The sequence below is a fragment of the Nannospalax galili genome, unplaced genomic scaffold (assembly GCF_000622305.1).
Source record: "Nannospalax galili isolate Female #2095 unplaced genomic scaffold, S.galili_v1.0 scaffold264, whole genome shotgun sequence".
Classification (NCBI taxonomy): domain Eukaryota; kingdom Metazoa; phylum Chordata; class Mammalia; order Rodentia; family Spalacidae; genus Nannospalax; species Nannospalax galili.
Genome location: NW_008352391.1, coordinates 198927 through 209130, shown reverse-complemented (window position 1 = coordinate 209130; position 10204 = coordinate 198927).

Here is a 10204-nt window from a genome sequence, read left to right as displayed (position 1 = left end):
TTTGCCTAAATGAATTCATATTAAGGTTTTGTTTTTCATGACTCAAAATTTCAGCATGAGAAAGAGTGATTATACAAATAAACACTAGACGGTCAGTCAATTTAGTCACAGACACAAGGTATCTTTATTCTATTCTCTCCTGTTCCTTATGTTTTTTGTTTTATCCATTTCAACACAGCCTATTTTATATGTAACCTCAAAGTTGGAAATTTTTCAAACTTATGCAATAATGGTCACTTTTATTTCAATTTTATCCCCACAAATACCAACACATGTATAAATCCAAATTACTACCAACATACTTTTTAAAATACACAGAAGGAAGACTAGAGAGATGACCAAACAGCTAACAGCACTTATTTCTCTTCCAGAGGATCAGAATTTGGCTCCTACATACTGGAGAGCTTACAACCACCTGCAACTCCAGCTCTAGCTCCAGGGAATCTGACGCCCTCTTCTGGCCTCCAAGAACACTCCCACACACATGACATACACACACACACACACACACACACACACACACACACACACTTTTAAATAATAATTATAACTTTGGGCCAGAATATGACTCAGTGGTAAAGTTCTTGCCTAGCATCTACAAGCCCATAGATTCCATCCCCAGAACTCCAAATAACATTAACACCTCAAATAATTAAACATTGAATCAGTATTCACATTTCTCTATCTTTCTTTTTTAACTTTTTATTATATAGAATTTCAATAACAACAAAGTAGTGCAACAAAATGCACCAATGTATATACATCTTCTGACTCCCAACAAGCATTAACCCTTGAGCTTTCCCCATTCCAAAAGAAGTTCTTTCTTCTTCCATGCTTTTAAAATACACTTCAAAGCTAGAGAGATGGCTCAGCAGTTAAGAACACTGGTTGTTCTTGCAGAAGACCTGGGTTCAAATCCCAGCACCCACATGGCAGCTATCAACTGTCCATAACTCCAGTTGCAGGGGGATCAAGGGGATCCAATGCCCTCTTCTGACCAATGCAGGCATTGCACAACATGGGTGCACTTACCTACATTCAGGCAATACACACATACACGTAAAATAATAATAATAAATAAATTTTTTTAAATACACTTCATATGATTTCTGTAAATATTTCAACATGAACTTGTAAAAGATAAAGATCCTGACCTAACCACACTACCACTGTCATAAGCAAAACAGTGATTCTTGACAATGTTAAAAGGTCACCTAATAAATGACAAAAAATATTTTTATTATTTTTTTAAATTAGAGTACCTTTTAAAAGAGATCCACAAAGATCTACACATTATAGTAGATCTTGTGGGTTTCTTTTCCTTGCCCTTTTTTTTTAATGAAACTAGGACGTTTGTCCTAGAAACGTCTTCCCTGTCTGGCTTTTGGTTGATATATCCCAATAGTATAATTTAACATGTTTCCCGATAATCTGTATTTCCTACACTGGTCAATCAATCATTAATATTTCAGGTATTTTTTAGAGGCAGTTTCATACAGGATTTATGTTCTTCCACCTGGATACACTGCCTGGTGTGCTGTTTTGTTGAGCCCTCCTGTCAGTAATATGCCATACTGAAGGCCATTTCACCCAGAAAGTAGCACATTGAAGTGTGAGAAGTCTACATATGAACATACGCAGATGTGTAAGCAGAGGCCACACACTTGTGACCTGTGGGACACATGGCCTCAAATTCTCATCCCCTCTACCCCAAGGTCCTTTGCAAGATCAATGTTCTTAACCTCTGAGTCAGTTCTCCAGTCCCAGTATCCTTTAAATTATTAGTTCCCTTATTCATCTTTCCCATGTCTTGCTGTTGTTGCTGAACAAGGAAGAGGAGAAAGAAGAAAGGAGGAAGAAAGAACAAGCTAGATTGTTCTTTTGAGTTTCTTATTCAGGCTTTTATAATTGTTCCCTTGGAGTCTCTTAATATAGTCCTCTGTTGTTAACTTTTTTCTTGCAGACTGGCCTTTGAACTTAGAAACCTGATTAAAACAAGGTATTGTTGCCTTTGTTTTTCTCTCCTAGTTTTTGAATTCTTCCAGTTCTGTATTGGGGTTTGGAATGTGTCAGGCAACTGATATTTTACAGATGAGCCCCAAGCTCCCTGATGGTCTTGACAGCCATCACCTCTTCAGCTACCTACTCAATTGAGCTGAGCCTCTGGTTTTCTACTGGAATGTGTCCCCAGGCTTCATGTAGAGGGATCTTGACACTTGGTTGTGGATGCTGTGTCTGAAGCCCAGGGACAGTCTTCCAGGGACTGCCACCATCCCAGGTCACCCAGCAGTGGAGAAAACACTGAGACCTAGGCTTTGCACTCAAGCCAAGCTGCACACATTCCAGTAAATTTAGTCATTGTGATGGCTAAATTTGGTTGTACTCAGGAAGAGAGAACCTCAGTTGAAGAATTTCCTCTATCAGATCGGCCTCTGGGCATGTCTATGGGGCATTTTTTTGATTGCTCATTGAGTAAAGGAGGGCCCAGGCCACTGTGGGCAGTACCATCCCTAGGCAGGTAGACTGGGGTCTATACGAAAGATGTGAGCCCAAGAGCAAGCCAGTGATCAGTGTTCTTCCATGGGCTCTGCTTCAGCTCCTGCCTTGGCTCCCTTTGATAACGGACTATGACCCGTAAGATGAAATAAACTTTCCTTCCCAAGTTTTTTTTTTTTGGTCATGGTGTTTATCACAGCAACAGAAAAGCAAACTAGAATAGTCATTAAACCCATGAATCCCCATTTCCACATCTGAAAATTGAAGATCCTTATTAACTACTGTCTCCATCTTTGCAGGTGGTTAAATAAAACAAGATCTAACAAATTAGATGGCACTGCCTCTCTGCTATCTAAGACTTGTCTTCCCACCAGCTGACTGAGCAACTGACATTTCTCTGGGAGCAGCTTTGGAGAAATGTAATTCTTTAGCTCCGTGGAGTTTCCAGTGTGGGGATTCCGAACACTGTGACATTCGGGATACTTGTGTCCCTCTGCAGCCCCTTCCTACTCATTCATCAGGACCATTGTGGACTTACCAGGTGGTGGGCACCATAGTTTGAAGCACCACGGATTAGGTCAAATGACCAATGAGCATAGAAAGAACCCAGCCAGATTACTAAGCAGCTGCCACAGGAGGAAAAATGAACCATCCAAATAAAGACAACGGCTCGCCCTGAAAACAATTCATATGTGGACAAGGGTGCAAAGCTCCAATGACCCAACACTGGGCTCATACAGCGCAATTGCTTCCACTTGAACTGTTGTCAACAGAGCCACCTCTGAAAACAATAAGCAGATTGAAACACAACTGTGTCTATCTAATGTGACCATACAGTACCATGACCTGCTTCCCTTTGCATGTGGCAAAACCAAATGGTCATGGTCATGGTTAGAACATTTAGAAGAAGTTGCTCTGAACAAATCAACAAACGAAGTTCAACAGTGTATTCGCATGTTTCCAATACTTGCAAGCATGTCATGAGAAAGAGAATCTACCAACAATTAAATGCTTGTCCTTCTCCAGGAAAGAGTTTAAAGCCAAAAGAGTTTGTCACGGTGAGGTTCCATCCTTGAGCAAAAGCTCTGTCATTGACAGAGGACAGGAGCTCAAGGGATGGCTGGAGGACTCTTCACTCTAGAGTCTATACCAAATGCCAGGCAGTAATATGCCAGGTAGGAGGGACATCCATCTGCTTTCTCAGCTAATTCCTGCAGAATGCCACTCACCAGATGAGGAAATCATCTCAGAGAAAATCAACAACACCCAAGGGCCATAGCCAGAGAGTGTGAGAGAGTTCAGGACCTTTCCATTTTAACCACAATTGTGAAAGGCAGGCTTAAAACAGTAGCTTCTCACTTTTATCAGTCCAACACACCTCCTCTTACAGGTGCAGTCATCATGGGGGGAGGAAGGAGACAAGAGGTGGGACCTCCCAGAGCATGTCAAATGGACTGTGATTTCTGCTTTTATTTGTGACTTATTGTTGCCATCTTGTTTGTGAAAACACCATCAGATAGAGCTCTGTGGAGTTGTTTACCATTTTAGTAAATAAAAAATACCTCTACCTTACACAAGGAGCTCTAGCCCTAGGCTTTCTATTTTCCAAGGTTCTCAAGATGCAAATCCAGCCAAAATAACAGGGGTAAGTATGCACAGTGATACAACATTTTGATAAAAGCAACTTAGAAGCTACTAAGTATGGGTCCTTCTAGCATGGCTAGAAAAATGAAACATCTTTAGAGAATATTTTCTTATCTGAAATTCTGATTATAACAGTATCATAGAGTACATAAGGAAATATAGATATGCACACAATACATGCATTTAATATACACAAACAAATATATAAACTACATATGATAGTGCACAGATAAAATGGAATATTCCCCAGCCACTAAAAGATACAGATGTGCGCTGAAATGAAAAAGATCCTCAAGAAACATTGCTCAGAGAAATAACAAATTACTAGGCAGCATATATAAAATCATCCTATTTTCATAAACAATAAAACATATGGCCATGTTTGTTCCAGTAAAACCTCTGGAAAGCTATCCATTGGACATTCACAATGGCCTCTTGCGGGAGACAGAACTAGGAAGCTGCATTCGATCTAGTTCTTCCCTTTCTATGCTTTTAGAAATTCTTATTTATATATTTTGTTTTTACAATTTTAAAAATGAGCAATGATTTTCATTCTGTCTTCAGTTTGGGATTTGCTCTTAAGGAGTTGGGAACCTAATCTAGTTAAGCTCAAACCTGAACCAGGAAGAATGAACAAAAGGCCTGACTCTCATATGAAAAGTAACTATTTATGAGTCCGCATTTGGCAATAGCTTTCAAGTGAATAGCTGCAGATAAATATTTTGTCCAATACAGAATTTTCTTTAAGGTTTCTGTAGAAGTGGTTGAGTTGCAATAAGTTGGAATGACTCCACTTCTTAAAATTCACCTAACTGAACAAAAATGGACACTGTTTATGGTAGGTCTGTAAATTTTTCTATTAAACAATTGTGCTCTTTTCCCAAGGGGACAGTTCTCTGATGATAGGTTTGGGGGCTTCCCATCATAATTAGCTCACATGCACAAAGGTGACCTAAAGCTGTCATGTGAAAGACACTTACTATACAATACCATATATCAATGCCAAGTACAGTGACTAGTCCAGGCCTATGACCTGAAGGTTGCTCGTCTGACCACCCAACAGCCTCATGAACTCACCTAACAGTAGCCTCCAGAGTTGGAAATTACACTTACATACTTGGTGTCAGCACCATATAGAGAACAGAGCCATCCTTCATGACTGAACTCACTGCCCTACAGAAGCCAAGACACATAACTAGACTTCGAGAGAATTGGTCCCCAATGAGAATGACCTTTCAAGAAGTCAGCTGATCCTAGTGACTGCATGAAGGTCTTTTAACTCCTTTTGACCACACTAATGTCAAGTTACTTATTATCATGATGCAGCCAGCCAAGCATGGATTCACAGCAAGAACAGGGCATTTTTTAACCTGAATGTATAATGGCATCAGGTCAATACAGTCTGAAGCATCCTTCTCCACAGCACAGCTTTATCTTCCAGAAGCTTCAGCCACTGCTCCTTCATGCAGCCAGTACACTTTCTCTCAAGGACATGGCTAACCTCTGGCTCTTTATCTCTCTGTATGCTCCCTTCAGAAACACAGTGATCCACAGCCAATTAAATTTCTGCTGTTTGCATGTTTACAATCACATTCTTCTTCTGCCTCCATGAGCTCATTCCCTGAATCACCTTGAATCTGACACCTGATACCATAAATTCTGTAAATACACCATGTCCTACTTCACTCTTCAAAGTGGTTATTCACATCCATCATGTAAGAATTTTACTAGCTTTGCTTTGAAAAAACATAGTCAGGATGAGATACCCTCTGCTGAAGTAACAAATAAACCAACTCTCAAAAGCTTAGCAGACAATTTGCTTCAAGCTCCTACAAAGCCTGGTGGAGAGAACAGGACCTTCTTCTCTCTGAGGAGTCTGAATCCAGTTTCCGTTTGTTTTATGATGTACATATCACCCTCTAAGCGGCTGAGATTGCTGCAGAGGAAGAAGTAGTTGGAGGAGACCACTGACTCAAAAGCACCTCAAACACAACTGATTTCCCACAAGTATTTTCAATGGTCAGAGCTAGTTAGGCAACCAAGTGACTGAGAGGAGACTAAGGAGTCTGGCAGGGCACTAGGCTATTGGAAGAGTGCAAACTTCATTGGAAACAAACAACTACTGAATTTCTAGGCTTTCAGAAAGCACTGCTGTTCGCCCTCTTCTACCAGCATCTTCTGTATCAAAGGCTATTTGATGTTTCAGAACTGCTCTGTTAGCCCCTTCCTACCTCCCTTCTTCTCTGTGATTCAAATCATCAACCAAGATACTAACAATCTGGCTTAGATCCTGTAGTGTGCATTTTATTGGTAAATTGTCATTTGCTACTTGAGCTCTCTGAGAAGTTGGCTCTGGAGGAGGAGGTCTTCCCTCCGCCTCCCCCTAACCACCACTTCAGACTCAAGCATGTTTCTGTCAAGTGCCCTCCAAAATCCCCTGTCCTGGGTCAGGCTGGCCCCCTGGCTCTGTAATGGAGAAAGGGAAAAACAGCAAGCAGCTAAAAGTATTAAAAACTTTGTGTCCTTGAGAAGAGCTAGAATTTCCACCCAAGGTTACTGTTGTTCATTCCATGATATAAAAACTGCCTGCAGTGGGAACAGGAAGCCAGGAGCTCATTCAAGGAGAGGACCAAGGGGCCCCTCTGCCCGAGACTCTGTCAGTCTGACTGCCTCAGTTTCCCCAGTCACTTCTGTTGGATTATCATAAGCCCCTGATTTGCTGTTCCCTTTTGTTTGCACTCTCAATCAGTTCATCCAGTTGTCTCTGTTGGGGGTCATGATCTGATGATACTCTGCTTCTATCTGTGACATACTATTTATTCTTTTACTTTTGTTCACTACATACTTAAACTCAATGAAAACTAGACACAAGGCTGTTATAGATCATTCTCCAGACCATATAGAGCAGACTCAGACCTGTAGTAAGACCCAGCTTTTTGAGAAGTGCCCAATCTAGTTACATTCATAAGAGGCAGTCTGATAAGGCTCTATGACTGGAAGAAACAGAGGGACAAAAATAACCATAAATATGCTATATACTTAAAGTATTTAACTGTGATGCAGAGAAAAAAAATAGATGGAGACTAGACTAAATGCACAAGTCAAGTTTTATTAGACAAACTATGTCCCTGGGAGGAAATCAGGCTATTAATTTGGAGGAGGCGGAATTTTAGCTTCAGAAGGGCAGAGAAGGAAAGGCACCGACGCAGGTGATAAGAGATGCAGTCAGCCTGTGTGCCGGGTGGGGAATGCAACTTAATGTATCTGAAATGGATGATAATGCAAAGACAGAAAAGGCTGGAGCTGGGCCTGCAGGTAGTCTGAGAACTTTCATGTCGCAAGGTCTGCATCAAAGGGGCATACTGCTTGTCTGGGGCAAAGGAGAGTATTAAAGTTTCTGTAGGAACCAACCAGCAAGCTAGGGCTGCAGCTCCACAGAAGGCATTGCCCGTGGCCCATCATCTGCCAGGAGCTCCCCAGTTTGAACCTCCTGAAGGGTGAATAGCCACTGAGCCTCCCATGAAGGTCATGCCCCAAACTTTGCAGTCATTCCATGCCAACATCTTACTTTTGACTCCACCACACTCAATAAATCAGCAAATGCTGTCGGCTCTGCCTTCAGATCAAATTCTAAATCTGACCACGGTTCCACAGCAACTCAACTACCACCCTAGTCCCAGCTGCCACCCTTTCCAGAGTGATCCCTTAAAAAGCTAAGTCAGAGCTCCATCCTCATCCCCATCAGACTTAGAATGGACTGCACCATCAATGCCTGTCTTTGATCTTGCAACCTGGCTGGCCCTAGCCATAACCATCTTCCCTCAGTCATTCACTGTTCCCAACACCAGTCTCCTCCCTGCCTCTCCAAGCCCGCTTCCATTTCAGGCATTCTTCACGAGCTGTTCCCTGTCCATCCCCAGCAGCAGGAGGCCTCCCTTGTACCTCCTACCAAGAAGCTGCATTCCTGCACCTCTGCCCCTGTATCCTTCCCATACAGAGCTTTTAACATATCCTTTCTCTGAGCTCTCAACCCTGTCTTCAGCCCCAGCAAGACCTCCAGGACCTGGCACAATATGAACACTCAGTAAATGTGTTGCACAGAGCAGTTAATGCACAGCAAATTTCTTATATCACATGGGATAAAAACAAGACCAATAGATTAAGAATGGGACAGCTGCAATTTCTCTGTTGCAGTCCTTAAAAAGTATCTCAGACCATCTTTTTCATCCAAAGGCCCCTATTAATGCTCAATTATTGCACAGGGATGTGGTTCCCGCCTCCAGTAGTTTGAGCCCAAAAGGAACACAAGAGTCCCACAGAGCCACAGCAGCTGCCCAGCAGGTGCCAGCCCTGCACCTGTTACAGGGGCTGCTACTGCTACATCCACTGGGGGAGGGAGAAGGTGGGAGAAAGGGCCCAGAACATATGTCAGAAAATGGCTTTGACACCTATGTCTGACCTTCTCAGACCTCATGGATTACAGAAAGTAGCATAGTCAACTGTAACTGGTGCCCAGGAGGTACTATGAAGATTTTAGGCTAGGGGCCCACTTATTCAAGAAGAGAGCCAGAAGGCTTTCACATGCCACACTCACCTCATAAAAGCTTATGCTTCTGCAAATGTGGGGAAGAAAGGTTCATATCCAGTCAGCTTGGGAGCCACAGGGAGACCTGAAGGTTTGCACTTGTGATGCATGATGTTTTAAAAACAAAAAAAAAAAACTCTGTATGTGTGTGTGTGTGCGAGAGGCAGTTGTTTTTTTTTTTAAAAAAAACTGTGTGTGTGTGTGTGTGTGAGAGAGAGAGAGAGAGAGAGAGAGAGAGAGAGAGAGAGACAGACAGAGACAGAGACAGAAAGAGAAAACGGCATGCAAACGCATACAAAGGTCAGAGGAGGGTGTCAGGTGTCCTCCTGGATCACTCTCCACCTTATTTCTTTGAGGCTGGATTTCTCCCTGAATCCAGACCTCCTGTTCTTCCAGCTAGACTGGCAGCCAGCTAGTCCCAGTGACCCCCTGGCTCTGTCCCCCGCTCCCCAGTGCTGAAGTTACAGGCATACATGAGACACACCTAGCTGAGATCCAAACTCCGGTTGTGCAGCAAATACTCTCAACTATGGCAACATCTCTCCAGCACCACGGGGGAACAAAGTCAACTTAAAAGAAAACAGAGATAGACATGGCCACTAATCTAGCATTTTAATAATGGTGTCATTTTTGCCATTGGCCCTGGCCAGAAGCTCCAAATGTGCAGTAAGTATTTGTTCGCATTCTCAGACTTCTAGGACCACCATCTACCCAGCAGCCTCTAGATGCAACCATGTCCTGCATCCTGTGGGAAAAGCCTGTTCCTCTGTCCATGGTGCCACTTATTCCTTAAAGTTCAGATAAGAATGGTTGCTCAGAAACATGTTTAGAAAGAATGAGAATGAGGATGGATGAGAATAAAAGAAAGTCCATCTTTTGGGGGTATGATTTTTTCCTTTCAAAAACTAACCCATTCCTCCCCCTGAAAGACGAATATGACCAGACTCCCTAAATACAGGTTAAGAACACTGGAAATTGGTTAAAGAGTAGCCTGAAGAAAAAGAGCAGTGGCCGTCACCCTGAACATGCTGTAGCATACAGGTAGTCTCATGTAAGTGCTCACAAAGTTCTGACTCAGAGTGTGAACAAGTATATAGATGAGGGTGAAGAGTAACTCCACTTAAATGCATCCAGGTAGTCTTGATTCACAAGACACAAGTTACAAACCACTCTGACCACTCTGACCTGCCTGACAAAGGGGTCTGGCACCGTGCCTGCCTCAGCAGATTCTGTCCACTGATCCAAATAGCTTCTAGAAGGCCATAAACTGGCTCCAAGGTAGAGGAAGGCCACTGCCATCGGATATTAGATTCAAAACAACAACTATGATCTTCACTGCACCAGATATGGATGTAAACATTGAATCTCAATGGCTTATGCCTTCCCAACTTCAGCCTTTCCTGCTTCCCATCTCTTTCTCAAATATGTGTTGAGTACTTACAAAGGCCTCAGGGCCTGAGGCTCATGAAGGTAGACAGC